The 16,717-nt window shown below is 44.6% G+C and overlaps 1 long non-coding RNA gene and 1 pseudogene across 1 annotated transcript in view; both read left to right on the plus strand.

Moving 5' to 3' along the window:
• Positions 1-6,223: 6,223 nt before the first annotated feature.
• LOC108543144 (interferon-induced transmembrane protein 3-like) lies at positions 6,224-12,621 on the plus strand (annotated as a pseudogene).
• A 2,893-nt stretch (positions 12,622-15,514) lies between these two features.
• The window catches only part of LOC108543139 (uncharacterized), a 10,739-nt gene continuing 9,536 nt past the window's right edge, over positions 15,515-16,717 (plus strand). Inside the window, exon 1 of the long non-coding RNA XR_001889482.1 lies at positions 15,515-15,620. This is a non-coding gene — a long non-coding RNA (uncharacterized LOC108543139). The remainder of the gene's footprint in view (positions 15,621-16,717) is intronic.

Consider the following 16,717-nt stretch of genomic DNA (forward strand, 5'->3'; position numbering starts at 1 on the left):
TATATATATATATATATATATATAAAACATAGTGCTTTTTTTCTTAATGCCCCATGGTTGTTACTAAACCAATTGTGTAGAACAACTCAGATATTCATATTGCTGCAGGCAATTTTAGTACTGAGGGATGATAAAATTAGTGAGAGAAAGTTTGAAAAGAAACAGGACCTTTACATAGCCTCAGATTATCTCATTTGCTCCCCCCTTCCTTTCTTATTACTAAGGGAGAAGTAATAATGTTACTATGGAGAAACCTGGCAGACTTCACCCTGACCAAGGGACCAAGGTTAACATCAACAGTCATAAGACATATTGGCATCAGGTACCTCATAATACGATACACTGAGAAGACCACATCCCCTCTGTAATATCTTCCCAATAATGTATCACCTTTGTCTAGTCATGAGAAAACATCAGGCACAGCCAAACCGAGGAGCATTTTACACAATACCTGAGCAGCATTTTTCAAAAGACAAGTAAAGAGTGAGCTGAGCAACTATCACAGATGGGTGGGGAGCAGGAGACATGACACCTACATGCAAGGTGGGACACTGGATTCAGTCCTGGAACAGAAAAAGGACCTTAATGAAAAAACTGGTGAAATCCAAATGAAAGTCTACAATTTGGCTAATAGAATCATACAAGTTTCTTCATTTTATAATTATATAATGGTTACTTAAGGGTTAACAAAGGGGAAGCTGTATGAGGAGCATACAGGAACACTTTGTACTATTTTGGCAACTCATCTTTGCATCTAAAATTATCTCAAAGTAGAAAGTTAAAACCAAAAAACAGAGATTTAGCCCCTTCCCCGTGTGATGTCCTGCACAGCCTCTGGACTCTTCAGAGAGTCCCCACAGCAAGAAGGTTCTTACCAGACACATCCCCTTGACCTTAGACTGTCCTGCCTGCAGAACTGTACCCTGAAAGCCACTTTCTTTCCCTTAATGGGACAGAAACAAAGACACGAGAAAGCTGTAGGCCACAGTGACCAGCAGGAAAGTTGAGATGAAGCTGCAGAGTGAAGCTTCTGTTTCCTCAACTCAGTTGAGCAGCATAGGGTGGTGGGAGCAGCAGGGACTAGGCAACACTCAGCTCACCTGGGACACTTGCCAGGCTTTGGCTCAGGAGGGGCAGAATATGGTGTTTGCCCAATCACTGAAACCAGAAGTTATTGCCTAAACATACTGCCAAAAACTCTCTCTGAAGTCTCTGTTTAAGAGCCATGGAAGATGGGAAAACTAAGTTATTTCTTTTCAAATCCAACTCAAAAGGCACAAAGAGCTGCTTATGCTCATCACCCATGTGACAGCCAACTTTCCTTTTTTCACCAACCCACACAGGGGCCTCCTCTGGTCAAAGACCGAAAAGTAATATTTCACAGTAATATTTCATTAATAGTAATATTTCACAGTAATATTTCATTAAACAAAACAGCAACAAACACACAAACAAACGATACAGTGCCCTGTCACTAATGGCACATTTGAATGGAGGGAAAATGCTATGTTCTGTCCTCTCCAGCTGCTGCCTCTCTGAGCTGGTGTATCAGGGATACTGGATGTGGCCCTGGCACTACCTGGACATGACAGGTGGAGGGAGGAGAGAAAGGAAGGGGAGGTGAGGGAGGAGAGAAAGGAAGGGGAGGTGAGGGAGAGAGAGAGTGGGCAACATGGGTGGTGTGGGGGATGGTATTTGTAAACAGGCCTTTGGGATGCCTTAAATTCTGCCAAAAATTTGAGTGTTTGCTTATGGGACTGGCTTTAGAGATCATGATTTATCAACCTGGGATTAGAATGAAGAATATCCTCTGGGAAGGAAGCCAGTCTTGTACCCCTGAGCCAGTCTCTTATTTAGAAATGGGTTTCCTCCTCATCACAGTGCTCTCCAGGAGAAATTTCTGTGATGACAGAAATTTTCTGTGTCTGTGCTCTTCTGTACAGTTGCCACTAGCCACATGTGCTGTGGAGCACCTGAAATGCAGCCAGTATAACGGCAGGACAAGTTTAAATGTAAATAGTCACTGGCTGCCTATTGGACACAGCTTGAGGGATTGGCTTAACCATATTTTTTAAAATCATGATATGGATCAATATAAGCAAAGAGAAATAATTTCAAAGATGAGCATATATGTAATCAACCACCCAAACCCCAAAGATATGTGGAAATAAGAAGTAGCCAAATGGATACTTTTACAATTGTACCCAGAATCATGGAATTTTAGGGCTGGAAAAAACCTTAGAACTCATCTGTTTCAACCCCCCTCATTTACTGCTAAGAAAGTAGGCGACCAGGGGAATATGTGATTTTTCCAGGGTCAAGGGCGAGATAGGGGAAGAAGCAGAACTAGAACTAAGTCTCCCCAGCCCCATTCCAGGGCTGTGCAGGATTGCACACAGCCTCCTCACACACCTAAATTTGCAATCTCATTCCTGTTAAACCTGCATTGGTACCAATGAGTTATAGATGTACCCCATTTCTCGTCTCCAAACTCCCACTGTTCAGCCTCATCAAAATATCCCAAATGGGATGTTTCCAGAACAATTCTTTTTTAATGAAAAGCATCAAAGCTGCTGTCTTTCAGCCACATGGTCTGTCTTCTGGCCCCAAGGGAGGAGAGCTGAAATAATAAATCCTCTAGAGGATACAGAATCAAGGACACCAGAGAGCTTTCTCATAAATTGCCTCTCCATTACAGTTTGAGTATATTCACAATGGAGAACTCTAAATAAGATGAGGGAGAGGCTAATTCATTTTATAAACATCGCTTTAAATCTCTTCGTGTACCTGAGCCATGAAATTAATTATGACTGTGATGAAACAGAAAAAAAAAAAAAAAAAGAGTTGTTTGAAACGGTAATGAATATTACCTATTACCAGAGCCTACTTTCTTAACCGGTTTACTTTCTAAAAGATGAGCAGATGATTTCATGGATCTAAATCTCCTTATGCAAAACCCAGATGACAGCAAACCACTATTAATCAGGTATTCAGCAGAAAACATATTCAGCAGACAATCTATGTAGTATTCTTATCAAAAGATGTCTCTTGATTCTTCTAAAACAAGAACAAGTTCCCTATTGGGGCCAACATTGGGAAAATTCATCCTCAAAGAGAAATATGAAATTCTAAAGATGAGTAACCACTTCTCAACAAGTGTGTGTGTGAGGGAGGCTGTTATGAAGATATTCCAGATGTTTTCCTTCTGGTGTGATTTTGGGGTCTTTGAAAAGACCAGTTCCTTACAAACTCACTCCCGAAATGTAAAAACCAAAGCTTCCACCTGTCTATCAAGGGAGGCTGGTCCAAGAAGTCTCACGTGTCATTTGACTTCATTTGAATAAGAGCCCACTCTGATGAAGATTAAAATTCACTTATTGACATTGAAGCTTCTTTCTTCCTTTGCTCAAGGTCTTTCCTAAGCAAGACCCAGAAGCCCACGGTAAAAGAGAAATCTAGTATGTGAATTAATTTCTGCTGACTGTAAACACATACACGATAAAAGTGACATCCTATGCATTCCATAGAGCCTTGGCATGCCCAGAGGAGAATGGTGGCTTCTCAATAATCTATACACATGTAAATTATCACAGACACTGCATAAATAATTAAGGACGGTAAAAATACTACAGCAGCGAATATTTACCAAACACTTCCTATGTGCCATTATTTCTTATATTCCTCATGACAGTCTCTGAGATACGAAGAATTATGATCACCTTCATTGGCAGGATGAGGAAATTGAAGCAAAGAGAAGTGAAATAACTTGCTTCGAGGCATACAGCTACCAGGAGACAGAGTCAGGATTTGAATCTACGTTTACCTGACTCAGACCCGAACTCTTAAGAATTATATTAGTCTGCTATATTTTGCAGGGAGGAGTAGTAGAGAGAGACCAGGAACCAATAAATAATAGGGTCCCATGCCTTCTGGACTATTATTTCTGGCCTGTCAAGAATGTTCCTTGGGGCCGAGGGTGGTATCTCATTCCTGTAATCTCAGCACTTTAGGAGGCCAAGGAAGGAGAATTGCTTGAGCCCAGGATTGCAAGGCCAGCTTGGGCAGCAAGGCAAGACCCTGTTTCTTAAAAAAAAAAAAAAAAAAATCAGCCGGGGCATGGTGGCATATACCTGCAGTCCTGGCTACTTGGGAGGCTAAGGCAGGAGGATCCTTGAACCCGTGAGGTTGAGGCTGCAGTGACCTGTGATCATGCCACTGCACTCCAGCCTGGGCAACAGAGCAAGACTCTGTCTCAGGAAAAAAAAAAAAAAAAAAAAAAGGAATATTCTTTGGTTGTACTCATTGCCCCACCCACTTAATCCTCCCAGGTGCCAGGTGTGGATCTAGTCAATTGGAATATTTGCCTTCAGTGACTTTCACTCTTCATTCCAAGCTCCTTCCTTCCACCTCCAAGCCCTGCCAATACTCTGTGGTCTCAATTTTTGTAGGTCCTCCTGTGCTCTCTCAAATCATGTCCAATCTTCATCTATTCTGCATTCAGAATGTAATGTGTGTGCTAACTGAATCAAACTTCTTCCTTTAAGCTAAATCTTTGGTTCTGGGAGGACACAATCAATACCTTCACCTCGTGTGTCCTGGTGGTAAGAATTTTAGCCACATTGTTTCCCCCGGGCAGAGCTCTCACAAAGATGCTCACTTAAATAAGGTCAGAGGTGGTCAGGGAAGAAATGGTACGTGTGTTGGTTTTATCATCAACTATCACAGTTTTTTTGGGAAAGCCAGACCTTTGCATTGCTACAGTCTTACACTTTGAAGAATCCAATAACTGTTTTAGAATTACCACAAAGTTTACCTTTGAAAAATGCCACTTTCTTGCTTAACATGCTGGGGGAGAGACAATCCAAGTGTGAGGTTACTTTCCAGATAGATTTTCCTGGCAGTTAATATTTGGGTGCTGCTCAATGAACTACACCCCATGAAGAAGGCTAAGCTGGGAGTTGGAAGTCTGTCATCTGCGCCGTGGGTCTCTGTTCCCAAGGGCCTCCCATGGTGTGAGCTGAGTGACCCTAGCATTGAAGGAGGTGGTTTCTCTACAAGCCTCGACATGGAGACCAACAACTCCAATTGGTGATTTGCTCAAGAAGCAGTGATCTGCCCAGCAGTAAGGAGAATCTGGATGTCTTGGACTTTGGAGAATACCCAGTTTGCAAAGTGGCAGCCTTCTAAGGGGTTTTCAAGGGTAATTTTGGAAATTTGTGACTGTTCTCTGAGAGTGTGAGATATGACACCACTGGGTGATAATAAATGTATCACGTTCTCATAAAAATAACCATCACTGGCTAAGCAGCAACTGTGTTCTGAGCATCTTTCTTTCAGCAGGCATTGTTTTGGAATTATATACATATGCTAGGAACAAAGGCGGCTGATTCCTTCCTTGCTGTGTCCAGTTATGTTGTTGTCCTCAGAAGCAAGTGCCAGGCAATATTCATTCCACTGACATCCCTTGATAGCACCTCTTGTGTCTGAGCCATCTAGAGGTAGTCCCCCTTTGTGACTCAGCCTTTCTCTTTCCATCACTCAGCTCTGCTTTTCTCTGGGTTGACTTTACTTTGGGACCCACTTTCTCCATATGTCAGCTCCTGGCAATTTTAGCTTGCCCACTGCAGCAAAGAGAGTGTTGAGTTGCAGAGAATTACCGTGGGCATTCTGGAAGCCAGCTCCATTGGCTGTTGCTGCCTTGGTTTGGGTCATATGCTAATCCCAGCACTAGGCCAGGCCACGTGTGTGTGATGCTCTCATTGGCCAGTCCTGGGCCTGGAGCAGGGGGCTGTGCTGGGTTCAATCCACTTCCTGAAAAAACAAAAGGCCTGAGAGCGGGATGGGGTGGGGTGGGGGACTCAAGAAGTCCCAGGCTGCTGGGGCCGAAGAAATGGCAGTGGATGCTCACAGGCAAAAGCAACTTATGTCAGTTTCTCAGATCCTCTCCGTTCCCACTTCTCCTGCCTCCATTTCTGCAGTCACTATCATGCAGTCTCTCTCGCCTCCTTTTCTCTACCTCCTCACTGGACTAACTCTACCTTTTACTGCCTCCCAATTTCCACGCCCTCAAGCCTCCTGTTTACTTTCTCTTCTGAGCCTCCTCCTATTTCTGCTTACTCTGCTGTTGTTCCTCTTTTACGGCCTCACATTGAGTTCCCTGGAAGTGTATCTAATTGGATCTGTTAGCATCTAGGACAGAGTGTCCCTATCAATCAGTAGGGTCATGGGAAGCCAGCTCACAGCCACCAACAAGCCTCCAGATTGCTTCCTTCAGGTCCGATGCCTTTGCCTCGGATGATTGAGCAGGATGATAGAGCCACATCTCATGTTATAAATTAAGGCACTCACATAGAAGGTACAACCATTGGTGGCTTTGCTCAGAGTACAACAATTGGAGCTTCATGGCCTAAAGAACACATTTGGTATTTGTCCTAAAGGACCAGCCTGCATTATCTCTGTCTATGCTGTATAAACCTAACATAACACTTGTTGAAAGAAAGATCTTTATAGAGTAGATGCAATGTGCTTTTTCATACTCTAGATGATACCACTGGTGGATGCACAGCTGGATGAAAACTCTAGAAACCAACAACCTCAATGACTGAAGGAAGATGAGTTGGATAAGAAAAAGTGAAAAAGGGTAAGAAAAGCCAAAAGTGACCGTGAGACACTTTTAGAAAAACAAACGTTGGCCAGGCACAGTGGCTCATGCCTGTAATCCCAGCACTTTGGGAGGCAGAGGCAGGCTGATCATCTGAAGTCAGGAGTTTGAGATCAGCCGGGCCAACAAAGTGAAACCCCGTCTCTATTAAAAATACAGAAAAAAAAAAAGAACTTAGCCAGGCATGGTGGCGGGTGCCTGTAATCCCTGGTACTCAGGAGGCTGAGGCAGGAGAATCACTTGAACCTGGGAGGTGGAGGTTGCAGTGAGCCGAGATCAAGCCATTGCACTCCAGTCTGGACAACAAGAGTGAAACTCTGTCCCCCAAAAAAAGAAAAATAAAGATTAAAAAAGACATTGCTCAGCTATTCCACACCTACAGGGAGTGCACAGCATGGCAGATGGGTTTCGAAGGTAGCAAGAAACAATCTTATTAAACTGCAGGCCGGACTAGTAAGAGAAGCTTCTAAAAGCATAGTCTTACACAGGGCCATGGCATAGATTCGTGACTACTTCAATGCAATTGAAATTTAGGAGCTTTGTAATTTGAGTTCTAAAATTTAATAGAAATGGGAAGCCCAACAGTTCTTTAATTTGGTTTTAATAAAGGAGTCTTCATTTTATCTACCATGCTGTCTTTCTCCCTCCCAACTGTGATTACTGGTAGTCAGAACTAGCACGAGGCTAGCATAAAATTTAAGGAGACCCTCACTCCAGGCGCCAACACTGCATTTGCAGGAGCTCGAAAGTGAAGGCCTCCTTAAATATTGCACCCAGGGTTCCTGACCCTCTGCAATGGAAGTGTGGTGATTTCATTTTCCTAAAAGAAAAACTTTTTGGTGTTTTAGATGAGGTCAATCACTTTATCCTTCTCTTTCTGACCTGGGTTAATAGACTCAAACTAAAAATGAAGAATTTCATTCATATATGTGTGAGATAGAGGTGAAAATGCAAATTTTTCTAAATGTAAAAAAACAAAAAACAAAAAAACTTGATTTTATGTTAGCTCACTTAACATGAATGATCAAAACACTCCTCCTGGCTGGGTTTGTCTGGGGCTGCCAGGTGCCCCCCTCTGCTCTGTGCATTTCTGCATTGGCAATGTGTCCCAGAGTCCAAGTGCTTTCTAGACAGCTCATGTTCATCTGTCTTATTAATAATTGGCTGCAACCTTTCCAATTTTCCCCTCTAATAGGCTTGCAAAGTTTTGTTACTTATCACATTATGAGCTCAATTCTTCTAGATTTTTACATTACTCGTCTAACACCTTCAGGGAAATTGAAGGATCACCTGAGTAACTCTATGCTGATGAGGAAGCCTTTGAGGCAAGCACCAGCCTAGACAGGACCAGGATGTTCTCTGGAAACCTGGGTTAATTGTCTCCAGGCTCCTTGGCATAATCACCTCACTCAACTTTCCTTCCAGCAGTGAAAAAAGTCCTGAGAACAGATATCTCCCCAGAAAACAGTGGGAGCGGTCATCGCTCATTCCCTCACTGAGAGGTACCCTATTCACTCATTCATTTATTCGTTCTTCTACTTCCTAAGAGGTCTTACTCCCCACATTGAGCATACCTTATAATGATAAGCACGGCATTTCCTTTAATTTTCTTGGAACATATTCCAGGCTTCTTGCTCTATTAAGAATATGTATGTCTATTCAGGAAGATTCTTTCTCAAACATTTATTCCTGGAGGAAAAAAATCCTTAGAAACTTTGACTTAGGGGTGTATCTTTTCAAAATTGTATTGAAAAATAACCGTCTTTTGATGAATAGTAATGAATCGTGTTAAAAAACATCAGATGTTCGAGTTGCAACTCTGGTATGAGCGTTGTAAAGAAATGATCATTAACAGGGATTCCTCATGGGTTCTTGCGATGTCCTGAGGTTTCATTTCAGTCTGTTTGTTTGCTTGTTTGTTTGAATTAGAGAGAAGCAAGAGAGGTCATCTAGGGGGCCACCTGGCTGGTCAGACTGGTGTCCCAGGGGCACTACCAAAGTGAGTCTCTAGTCTGGTCCTGGCTTCTCAGGGCAAGAAATGATTTGTTAGGGTACCTGGAGGTGTTTGGCTTAGGACTGCCTGTTGCTTAATCAAAATCACAAGAAACTGACATGTGAAACGTAAGTCCAGTTCATGCATATTTAGTGTAAAATATACCAGCCAAATGGTCAAGAATATGTGTAACACTGCTGGCTGCTGGTGTCTGTCCATAAGAGCCTCCTGTATCCTTCTCCATTGCAGGGAAGTCCATCTCAGGGCGCATAATAATTTTAGCCATTGCTCAGGCCATCCTCCTCCCCCTCTTCTCCCCAACAGTATTAGGGAGAGAGTGACAATTTCTGGATTAAATTATCTTTCTAAAAGTCCCCATGTTTATCATTCCAATTTGGAAGAGTCTTTCTTGAGATTGGTTCTTTTCATTCACTGTGACCAGCCCAAGGATCCATTTGGTGACATGATATTGCCTTCCTAGAAATGTATGCTCACCACCCATTGGGCCTGGGGTTCTTAAATTTCTCTAAGCCATGCATTCAGTGACTATCACCCAGAGTCTATCATTTCTGCAGACAGTTGATTGCATCTAGTATACCAAGAGTTTCTGCATGTCAGGGGGCCCTTCCTGAAGGGCCGAATTGGCCCCGCTGGTGCCTCCATGTACAGACAATTTTGACAACAACCACACAAAACAGAAGAAATGATCGATGTGTCTATGAAACCAAAGCAAACTGAAGGCCTGCTTTGCCGGCCTTTGTTGAACTTCAACCTCGTTTAAGTGTAACAGCAAATAAATGTTGTGTAGAGGTCTCAAGATTCGAAAACTTCCCTCCCTCAATATACACACTGGTGCTCATGTATATACATTTGAACATACGAAAGAGTAAGCGAACCAGTGAAAACAGAGTTTTGTACTTAAAACACTAAAATACGTTTAGTCTTTCTTGTCTATATTTTCACAATCAAGTTTGTATGTTACAAAGTTCTAAAAATCTCAGTTTGGTCTGGATATTTATATTTAAAAACCAAACCTAATCTGATGGAAAAGCAGATGACGTCTCATTTATGCTTTAAGTAACACACCGAAAATGCATATCACGCCAGTGTGTGTGGGTAGGTTTTGCCTGTTCAAACTCTCACAATAGGCGGAGATGATTGATAACAAGACCAACTCGAGGTTGCTTCTCTGAAGCCCCACCCTCTCCCCCAACCCCTGCAAGGACAAGTCAGCTTTCTTTCAGTAGCATGAAGATTCAAAGTAAAAAAAAAAAAAAAAAAAAAAAAAAATTGCATTGATTGGTTAGTCAGAATGCTTTCCTGGCTGGAAAACCACCACCGGAGGGGCCAGGAAATGACCATTTTCAGCCTTCTGTGGTACATGAAGTATAAACCATACACAGTATCATGTGAAACCAGGGAAACTCATATATTTCAGGAAAATCCCCTTATCCCTCAGGGTTGTTGATTTTTGTTCTATGTGAATCAAATTCCTGTATTTTCCTACAGAGCAGCTATGGTTCCCGCTGGAAGGAAACGGAAGACTTCAGTTCCCTGGAGGGAGCTTCTCCCGCAGCATACAGGTTCTTGCTGGAACCCTGTTGCATTTCCTCTGTGAGACACACAGGTTTATCTAAGCTGTGAAAGCAACACAGAGATAAGACCCATGGTGTTTTCCTTGTTACAAAAAAACTGTCTACTTCCTGTCTGGAGAAACCAGGGACACTTGATTTTGAAGGGACTTCAGCAATGTAAGCATAAAATCAGCCCCTTCTCTTTAATTTAAATTCCACCCTTCCCTTGGGTGAGGGCTGTTTCTAAGTTATTTAAAGATTTAGAAAGTAGCTAGAAGGTCACTGGGTTTGTGGTGGCATTGGCTTTTACTCTTGTGCAATAAAACCACATTCTGCTTGTTCCTTTAGGTGAGGGCAGAAATGACTGGACGGAATGCCCACCTGCCCATACAGTTTGAAGAGAACAGTCCAAGTGCTCAAATACTTCAAAACCTTTTAAGAAATCAGAAATAGTAGGAAACATTGCATCTGAAGTCACAGAATATGTTAATGTTAACCCGTGTGGCTGGAATAAATGTGCGAGCTGCTGTGTTAATCTCTGATGTACCTGGAGATATTTCCCTTATGTAAATAATTTAAATTGTCCACAAGGTAACTTCATTTTCTACAGAGTCTAATTTGATTTTAACATTATTTTTCAAGATCATGTGAGTTTATCATTTTGTTTTTGGTTTCATTCAATGGTAGCAATCTGAGATAGTCACCTGCCTATCCAGGTCCAGTTGTATAACTTTTAACAAGTTATTTAACCTTCTCCTGTCTCGGTTTTCTCATTTATAAAGTGGGAATAATAGTAGTATCTATGACTGGGCACGGTGGCTCACGCCTGTAATCCCAGCACTTTGGGAGGCTGAGGCAGGCAGATCCCTTGAGGTCGGGAGTTCGAGAACAACATGGTAAAATCCTGTCTCTACCAAAAATATAAAAAATTAGCCAGATGTGGTGGCACGTGCCTGTAATCACAGCTACTTGGGAAGCTGAGGCAGGAGAATTGCTTGAACTTGGGAGGTGGAGGTTGCGGTGAGCCAAGATCATGCCACTGCACTTCAGCCTCAGTGACAGAGCGAGACTCCATCTCAAAATAATAATAATAATAATAATAATAATAATAATAATAGTATCTAACTCTGAGGATGCTTCTCGATTAATTTAGCAAACATTGTTGCATGGTCCAAAAGTGTTATGCATTAAAGATACATGGAGAGCAATGCCTATCCCTGACTTTCTGGCTCTTAGGGATCAGGGAGAAAAATGGAGATGTAAGGAGGCATAATACTACTACTAATAATAATAACAATGATAAAGATAATTTTACATGGTGTTAAGCTAAGAAGAAAAAGAACAGGTTATGAGGGTGATTTGATTGATTTGAGGGAAGGCCTCCCAGAGGTGGAGACATTTAAATGGAAGAATTTTTTTAAAAATTAGCCAGGTAAGGGCTAGGTATTGCAGGCAGAGGAAGGGGTGCGTGCAAAGGCCCAGAAGCCCAAACAGGTGGAGGCATGTGCTGTGGGCTGACAGAGTCCACTGACAGTAGGCAGGTCCAGGTGGCACTGGCTTGTAGGCCCAGAGAAGCAGTTGGAGTTTTCCTGAGTTCAGTGGGAAGCCACTGGAAGCCTTTAACACAAGGGCAGGACCTGACCTCATTCACAATTTTTTCTTTTTTTTTTTTTGAGACAGAGTCTCACTCTGTATGCTGGCTGGGGTGCAGTGGTGTAATCTTGGCTCACTGCAACCTCCACTTCCTGGGTTCAAGTGATTCTCCTGCCTCAGTCTCCAAAGTAGCTGGGATTACAGGTGCCACCACTACCGGTTAGTTTTTTTTTTTTTTTTTCTTTTCAATAGAGAAGGGGTTTCACCATGTTAGCCAGGATGGTTTCGATCTCCCGACCTCGGCCTCCCAAAGTGCTGGGATTATAGGCATCAGCCACCTTGCCGGGCCTCATTCACATTTTTAAAAGAGCTCCTGACAGCTGGTCTTCACTGGACACTGTGAACCACACAGTCCAAACCTTCTTCACTCCTGCAAACGCTGGCCACCCCGCAAATGTGAGATGCTCAAAGAGGGTTAAGAGGTAGCTGTGCTGGGGGTGCCCTACAACCCTCCTCCCTCAACGTCCACCATGATCCACATCTGCAGCAAGACCTCTGTGCCCGACCATGTCATCCGGTCCCTGTTTAACACCCTCTTCATGAACTCCTGCTGCCTGGGCTTCATAGCATTCGCCTACTCCATGAAGTCTAGGGATAGGAAGATGGTTGGTGACCTGATCATGGCCCAGGCCTATGCCTCCACTGCCAAGTGCCTGAACATCTGGGCCCTGGTTCTGGACATCCTCATGATCATTCTGTTTATCATCATCCCAGTGTTGATCTTCCAAGTCTGTCGATAGAACAGGAAGCAGCATCCAGGCCAGGAGCTCTGACCATGACCTGTCTCCCACGCACTCCACCTTCCATTCCTCGCCCTGTATCAGCCCTTTATCCTCACACACGTTTCTACAATGGCATTCAATAAAGTTCACGTGTTCCTGGAAAAAAATAAAAGAGCTTCCTAGCTAGAGGGTGGAGAGGGGACTAGGGAAGGAGTTGAAGCCAGAGCTTTCATTGTAAGGATTAAATGAGATAATGAATGTATAGCATTTGGTGTCATAACTGACCCATCATCATTTCCCAGTTCATGTTAGTCATTTCTATTAATAGTTAGGATCTATATTATTAATAATAGTACTTCCTAGGTATCATAATCTGACGGTATAAACTCAATGTGTACACCAGAAATTAAATGCACCCTCTGATTTCATTCACTACAATGTCAGAAAAAAAGTTGTTAGAAAAAATTCCCAGTCTGTGGCCTAGGGGTTAGGGAACCCCCGGTTTGGAGAAGACTCAGGCCTACTGTGTCTGAGTCAGGAGATGGGAAATGAGTTTACTGGCCTAGATGAAACTCAAGTTAATTTTTATTCCCAAGTTCTTCACCTTATTATGGCCCACATAGTTAGCTGCACGTGCTAAGTGCAAACTTTTTGCCGAGCCAGTTTGCGAAACACTTTTCACTAATTAGTATACCAATCTATAAAAGAAGGCACTTCTTAAAAATACTTTGTTTTCCAGAAATCACAATACAGTACAGTACTCACTTTTGTGAGATTTACTTCTGACCCAACCAAGGATACATGCAGAGAGAATGTGTGTTTGGAGAGCTGGCATTCATGCAAATTTCAGGTTTTGAGAAAGGGATTTACTGGCTATCCAAAACCAAAGGCATTTACTTCTCAACCTCTAGGCAGTAAGGCAGGATTGTATTCCTGTCTGACCAGTGGGAAATCGGAGGCACAGTAGGCCTGAGTCTTCTCTAGACCAGGGATTCCCAACCCCTGGGCCATGGACCAGGATTGGCATTTGTAGCCACTCCCCATTGCTCCCATTACCACCTGAGCCCCACCTCCTGTCAGATCAGTGTTGGCACTAGATTCTCATAGAAGTGCAAACCCTGTTGTGAGCTGTGCATGTGAGGTATCTGGGTTGCATGCTCCTTCTGAGAATCTAATGCCTGAAAATCTGTCACTGTCTCCCATCACCCCCAGATGGGACCATTTAGTTGCAGGAAAATAAACTCAGGGCTCTTGCTGAGTCTACATTATGGTGAGTTGTATAATTATTTCCTTATATATTACAGTGTAATAATAATAGATATAAAATGCACAATAAATGTAATGCACTTGAATCATCCCAAAACCGTCCCCCAAAATCTGTGGAAAATTTGTTTTTCACAAAATGGTCCCTGGTGCTGAAAAGGTTGGGGATCACTGCTCTAGACCAAGAAAAAGCACCGAGTAAATGTGGGAGCAAAATGCTGAAGATCTTTGCTGACTCTTCTCAAGGCCTCATTTTTCCCATCTATCAAATGGCTGTAATAATCGTGCCCTCCGTTTAAGGTTACTGTGAGGATTGAGGGAGAGAATTCATAAATGTGTTTCTATTCGGTCTGACACAAAAAGAGCTGGACAGCTGTTAATTGTTGAGGCTATCATTGTTACTCAAAGACCAAAGTACCTGCTCTACTCCATTTGACCCATTTCATTCTAGATTCAAAAAGGATGGTTCTGATAGTCTGAGTAGAACTGCTTTGGAGACCAGAAAATGTTAGTGTGATGGCCTTCAGCATCCTATCTATGACCCCAATTTGATCCCTGAGCCAGGATGAAACCTGGAGAAGAGCCCTTGGGCCACTGGCTCCAGCTGTGGGGTCTTCCGAGCGTCCCCTTTAGCGTGGCAGACTCACAGCTCTGCGAGAGGTGGCTTTCCCAAAGCTGCTTGAAATTACACTTGTAACCTGGGAGTTTGATAAGCCAAGGGGTCTGGGGTTTCAATTCCCTCTGTCCTCTGCTTTTCTAACTCGCGGTAATTATCTTTGTAATGCTCTAATGCTGAATAATGATGCTGCTAATGCAGGCTGCACTTCGTGCACAGGTACCAGCTGTTACCTCGCCGGGCAGCTGACCGCGCGGTGCACACTTAGGCACATTCACTGAGCCCAGCCCCAGCCCACACCAACTAAACAAAGAAAGCCCCAGCCTTCCTACCGATCCACCCCGCCCCTCTCCCTGGGCCTTAAGGAGGCTCTTCTCCCTCCCTTCCCGGCCCACGCTCTCCTCCTCCACCCCTCCCTCACTTCTTCCCCTAACAGCCCTCCCTCCCTTCGGTGGTTTCTTCCTGCAACAGAAATCCAGGAAACCGCCCCCCACATTTCCTTTACCCACGATTTTCTCCAGAGTCTGACTCACACACAATTCAGCTTGATCTGGAGTTCCCTTTTCTCTGCCCCATGAGAAACCCCAGCTCTCCCATTCATTTCTGGGAGTACAGGCTTGCCAGATAAGGTTGCTTATTTTTGAGTCTGATAATTGACCTTTCATCATGGGGGTGGGGGAGAGGCATATTGAAGACAAATTACCAAAGAACAAATGTGAGGCTGTTGGCTTTACGCACACACACACACACACACACACACACACGACCCTTTACATATTTGTCCATAGAGCAGCCTTCAGCAGACAACATCTGCAGGATGAGCCGTTTTTCCGTAACTTTAATCTCGTAATTCATTGTTTCTCTGGTGCTGGTTACAGTAGCTAAGAGGGTGGAACGGCAGGCCAATTTGTCACACAAACAAATTTAAATGTGGACCGCGGGGTTTGCCCACCTTATGATGAGTGGTTGACTTGTGGCCAAAAACACAAAACAAAAACAAAAACAAGAGGTGGGGTTGATGAGGTCTGGGGAACAAGAGTTGCAGTTTCGAAACAGAGTGAAGGCTCCTTTAATCTTGACAGCCAGAATGCTACAGGGGTCACAGCACATCTGCTCCGGAGGAAAGACAAAGGGCAAGGTGGGGCCACGGTAGCCTGCGCGGGGCTCTTCGCGGGCCGGGGGTGGCGTGCGCCGAGCTGGGCGCGAGTGGAGGGGCCCGCGGCTTTGTGCGCCCCCGCCAGTGCCCGCCTGCAGCCCCGCCGCATCGTTTAACCTTGACTTCTCCCTCCTCGCTTCTGGCACGGGAAGAAAGTCGGTCCAGATGGGCGTCCTGAGTGTGACGACGTCCCCTCCCGCCCTCGCGCTCTCGCGCAGATGTCGCACGCTGCCCGGGGTCCCGCCACACCGCCCACCAAGGCCGGGGGACCTGCGCGCCGGGGGGTGACGGGCACGTCCCGCACCCTCTCCACCCGCCCGCCCCCGGCGCCTTTCGCATTCTCTTCTTCGGCCTTGGCGCCTCGGACCGGAGCGCCCAGGTCAGCTCAGGGTGTTCCCGCGGGGGTCTTCGGGAACAATGGTGAGCCTGTGCTCTGCTGGCTGAGGGGGTCGTCCCCGCAGCTGGCGCGTCCCTCCCGACTGAGCGCCCAGAGACCCCCGCGGCCCTAAGTTGGGCCACCGCTGCGGCCGGCCGGGCGGGGACATTTGAGGCCCGAGAGACCCGCGCTCATGGACAAGTGTCGCCCGCGCCGGGCAGGGCAGTGGAGACAGACCACGCAGTGACAGGCCGGAGGCGGCTCGAGGGATCCATAATTTATGATGTTGTTCTTACCAATCCGGTTTGGGATTTCACAAGCGTTGTCAGTTTCCTTCCCATTTGTTGCTTCCGTCTGTCCTTTTGGAGAAAACTCTTTCCCTCCCCAGGACAGAAGCAGTTGCCCTACTGAATTAATGTGATAAGGAGAAAAAAATGGGATTGAAGATTAAGGGAATGGGTGAACACAGGTAAGGGGGTGGGGCTGAAAGAGAGGTTGCTTAGTCCTTTGTGTACCTTCCACCAATTTTACCCAGACCATGAAGAAAAAAGTAAGGCCATTTTCAGAGAGATGGGGTGGAGGGTTCATGCTGAGAGGCAGTGAGAGCAGATCTTCCTTACCACTACCACCAATCATCCTCCTCAATTACAAATAAGCCCCTTGGCCCTAAGATTTTTCTTTTTTCTTTTCTTTTCTTTCTTTC

Source organism: Rhinopithecus bieti, unplaced genomic scaffold, assembly GCF_001698545.2.
Source record: "Rhinopithecus bieti isolate Rb0 unplaced genomic scaffold, ASM169854v2 scaffold_21726, whole genome shotgun sequence".
NCBI lineage: Eukaryota > Metazoa > Chordata > Mammalia > Primates > Cercopithecidae > Rhinopithecus > Rhinopithecus bieti.